We start from the raw sequence: 4,958 nt of genomic DNA, 5'->3' as shown, positions 1-4,958 counted from the left end.
TGTGAAGAGAGCAAGCAGAGGAGTGGATAAAGTAGGTGAGAGAAGGGGAAAGGAAGGCTTTGGAAAATGGAAGGCTCCGGAGATTAGAAGAGAGAGGAGGATAAGGATGGTGTTGGAGGGAGAACAGAGACCCCAGAGGTGTGGGGTATAGGAGCGGTAGAGAGGTTTGAAGGAGGAAGTTATCAGAGGAGACTTGAAAACAAAAAAAGGGTTGGAGGCGGATAGAGATGCTCAATATAGTTTATGGCCATTGGCCAAGCCAAGAGGGCCAACGAGTGGGAAAGGGCCTAAGAGGCATAAGGCCACTGTTTGATACCCAGAACGGAATTGCTGAAAGACAAACCAAAGTTGAAAAATAAATAAACAAAGGTAGACTTCATTACCACTTATAATAGTAAAGCATACATTCTAAAGAAAATTCTGAAAAAAACATTGGAATATTCTACAAAGTGATGATACGGTCAAATATAATATAGAAGCTAAACCAAGGATAATTTATCGAAGAGCTCCAACATTGAACCAAAAAGTAAGCCCAAGTCATCTCAAAGAAGATAGAACTGAGATTCCTAGTCAATTTCTAAAAGTGCCGGCACCAACAGGAACTTACAGCTGTGGAAATTGTGTAACATGCAATCAAATGGAAAATGGAATTAAAGAAATAAGATTACCAAATGGAAGATATGAAAAGATAAAACAATATATTAATTGTAACACAAAATATGTGATCTATGCAATTACGTGTATTTGCAAAAAAAGATATGTGGGAAGTACTATCAGAACACTAAAGATCAGACTTCAAGAACACATAAGAGCTATTAAGAATAATGATACCCTATGGCAGTGCATTACAATCAAGAATATCAAATAACTGAAATTAAAGAAATCAAATTTCTAGGCATTGAAAGAGTTGACACAATGGAAAGAGGAGGAAATAGAGATCTTCAGTTAAGAAGAAGGGAAGCCAAATGGATATGTCCCCTGGATACGTGTCACTCTGGCCTGAACTCTGAGCATGAGATGGCGTATTGGCTATAGAAAGCTTAATTTTGAAAATAGAGTGCTAGACCGTTCAAATATATAATATCTTTTCTTATTATTTCCATGCTTTATGCCGATAATTCTTGATTTTTAGTATAATTGCTTATTCCTTTGCTGTGTATCAATATTATGGAATGCATTAAGACAGGTATAGATTGTTGATTATGTATGTTAAAAGGTTTTCTTTTTAATGGACTGATTTATCCATCTTTCCTTTTCTCACTTTCTTTTTGTTCCTTACCTTTTACCTGTAAAGCTGCATCTGTCTGGTCCCATACAAATCTTGAGATAACTTGCTACACAATAAACAACTTTTATATCGTCGCAACATTTAAAAACCTGGAGCACAAGACTTATACGACGTATACCATACGTATTGCATATTGTTTTTAAAAACGTACATCTTGCTACACGATAGCGTTGGCAAAAGAAGAAGAAACAGAACAATGATTCCTTGGCAGATCCACAAACTGGGCATGTCTCATTTCCATCAAGCGCCCATTTTTTAGTGCTGCATGCTAGGTTCGTTGGGAGAATCTGAACCTTAAATAGAGCTACGTGCAAGTGGGGGTCTAACATGGTCTAGATATTTTTTGAGTGCCATATTTGCCTTGTAAGACAAATAAGTGATTCCTAATGCTAGTCTCATGCAATCATTGGTTAACTCAGCCTCAATCAGTCTCTGAGAGCTATCTTTTGCTTTGGGTATATCACCATGGGTAATTCCCTGGGGGTTGAGCCAAAGATCTCCAAGTTCCATTTGCATCAAAAGGTTTTTGACATGCTGGAACCAAGGCAAGGATCTGACACCCATGGCGTCCAGTATGTGAGTAGTAGCTTCCCAATATATTTGTAACTCTGGGACAGACCACAGTCTTAGCGAGAAAAATACCAGTCTCAATAGGACCTCTTTCTGGTTTGGTCTGAAGCCCAATTCAAAGTAGATGGGGGTACTCAGACATGATTTAGGCAACCCTGGGAGTTTTTTCAAAAAGGTCAAAAAGGATCCTTCTGCCAGGCCCAGTTTGTTGCTGTCCGAGTGGCCCCAGATTTCAGCCCGTACATTGCTGCAGACTTGGCCTGGGCTGAGTACGTTTTGGTAGCAGGTGGAAGAGGGCCTTGGCCATGTGAATAGAAAAATCTCAATACGCCTCCTACCCCATTTTTTTCCAAAGACAAACGAGATTTAGACAGCTGGGAAGGCCAATTGCCATGGCCATTGGATCTCATCCCTAGGTATTCACATTGTTGCACTTCATCGAGGGAGGTGTTGTTAATGACCAACCTGAATTTGGCAAATTTGGTAAATTTAGGGCTAAAGACCAGTGTCTTGCTTTTCTACATATTGATATGATATGATATGGCATTTATAACGCACCTATACACAAGTGTTTCAAGGCGCAACGAGGCAAGGGAGGGGAAACAGAGGGAAGACAGACAACGATCCTACTAGGCCAGGTGACATTAAGATTGCGCAAGTGCAGAGGAGGGGGGAGGAGAAAAGTGCAGAGGGAAAGAGGAGGGGGCAGTGCAGTACATAGAACAGGGGTCAAGTGCTGGTAAGGGCTGTAGCCATACAGAAACAGTCCCTGAGTGCAAGGGTTGCCAGGGGGGCAGTGCAGGTGTGCAACTGGGAGGAGACCTGGGCCCAAGATCAGAGGGTAGCCAGATAACCAGTGCAGTTTCAGATTCAGCCAGGAGATCAGCAGGGGAGAGGAGGAGAGAAAGCAAAAGCAAAGAGGAAGGTCTTGAGGTGCTTCCGGAACCGGAGATGGTTCTCCTCAAGTTTCAGAGCTGCAGGGAGGCTGTTCCAGAGGGAGGCCCCAGCAGAAGAAAGAGATTTACCACCAACTCGCTGCTTGGAGAAGGGACTGTCCCTAGAGGAGTTGGAGGCAGATGAGCGAAGAGCTCGAGAAGGAAGAAATCTCAAGTTAGAGCTCCAAGCAATTCTCTTCAAAAGCCTCCACAGTGGTTATGAGGCCGTTTGCAGATGTTCATAAAAGAACTGCATCATCTGCAAAAAGAAGCATCGGGCAAGCCTCTTGTCCCAGCTTCGGGCAATCAAGACATTTTATCCTAACATAACGTATCACCTCATCAATGTATATCAGGAAGAGGAGGGGGTGTACGGAACTCATGGTGCCAACAGCAAAGACATACACAGATGATCACAGTTCAAGGGTGTTTATTAAACTGAATGTGCAGGTTGGAAAAAAACGCCTAATCTAAACCTAAATCTAAGATGGGAGCAAGCTGCGACCATCAAAACATAATAAGGCAGTCCTAGTGGTGTCTTGCCAAATAAAAGGGCCTATACTAAAAATAAAACTGTTATCAATCCTCACAACTAAATACAACAAGAGTGTGGGATAAGATTCACAAGAAAGAAGTGTTCACAAATGATAAGTCAGGATGTGGTATCCTGGAGTCTGCCTTCCCCACATTTTGAGCACGGGACAAGGCGGGACTCCAGAGCACAGCCAACTCTCGAGCCTTCCTAGAACGAGACAACAGTTCTGTTTTCAGCTATCAGGACCTTCTGTGGTTAAGTCTCTTTTCTACAAATAGTCTCTTTCCTCCGAGGACCTGATGTGTTCAAAATAACAAACAAAAGGTTCCTTTCCAAAGGTATGTTGGGTGATGACTTTCCACCCCTGCGCCCCCCTCTTCTGGGCTCAGACCCCTCTTGAATATCAGCCTCCCTCTGTCGGTTTCACTGCAGCTTTTTCTCAACACAATTTCACCTGTGGCATTCACAAGCCTTAATGTCTTTTTAAACAGTTCACTCTGGACATCCCGCTGTAGGGTTCACTCCTGTCAACACACTGTTCATTGGGACTTCAGACTTCGCCACTTTCCATCGGCATCCCTCAGTCGGGTTCACTCTTGCCAACTCTTGCCAATCACACAGTTCTTTCTCTTTCCCACTATGCAGGATTCATCTCCCATAGCTTTCCTGAAGGTCAAAGACGTTCGACTGTACAGTGGGTTTTGCTAGACTCCTTTATGACCACTTTGACCCTTTCCTTGTGGCTCTCTTAGGGCCTTATGGTATTGGTAGTTTCAACAAACGTGGGATCAACCAGGGCCTCTAGAATGAGCACCCAAGTGGTGCCGGACCCCTCTGCAGCTGGGTTTCCCTTAATGTTAACAGTTCTTTGAACTTTGCTTAATTTGCCATTTGAAACCTTTGTTCAACATAGTTTGGTTTCTTATCGGCTCTCCCCTCGACTCACCGGATGTGATGAACCGCTTGGCTTTTCTTGTCTCCACGGTAGCAAGCATCTCTCCCTGTTCTGATTATCAATGTAGGCATGATCTGAGTACCGTTGATATCTGCTGCCTTCCTTTCACACAGGCTTTGCAGGTCTGGGTCGGAAAGGGCAAGGTTGCTTCTCTCCTTGCCGCCCTTTCGGTTCTCGCCACTTTTCTCCTTCTCCTGAACTACCATGCTTGGATAGATGTCTTGTCGTGCGGTCTGCCTTACTCGTAGTGTGCTCTCATGTTCCACCTTTTATCCCTGTGGGGAAGGTAAAGGGCCATCAGGTGTGTGTGGTTCTGCTCGCCTGACTCTGCCTGACCTTTGAATTGGGACATGTCAGGTAAACGGCTCTGCTGTTAGTCCATTGTCTTTCGTGGTGTAAGAAAGTTTTTGTGTCGGAAAAGAGGGGGGGGAGATAGAGTGTCTGAGTATCCTGCGTGGTAGGCTGGGGAAAAGGTGTTATAAGGAGGGGGATACTGCGTCTCACCCGTCTGTGTCCCAAGTCCACTCTCTGTGGACCCAACATCCAGGTGATCCTCCCTCACTGGTCCGCCCCCAGGAACTGAATCCAATAGTGATGGCCGTGTCCTGGTCACCTGGATGACAGATCCCCGGGGGCTAGTCAGGGAGACACCTTCAGGTTTCTCAGAGGGGCCAG

This window comes from Ambystoma mexicanum, chromosome 9 (genome assembly GCF_040938575.1).
Source record: "Ambystoma mexicanum isolate Mex_15411 chromosome 9, UKY_AmexF1_1, whole genome shotgun sequence".
Lineage (NCBI taxonomy): Eukaryota > Metazoa > Chordata > Amphibia > Caudata > Ambystomatidae > Ambystoma > Ambystoma mexicanum.
This window is presented reverse-complemented; position numbering follows the sequence as displayed.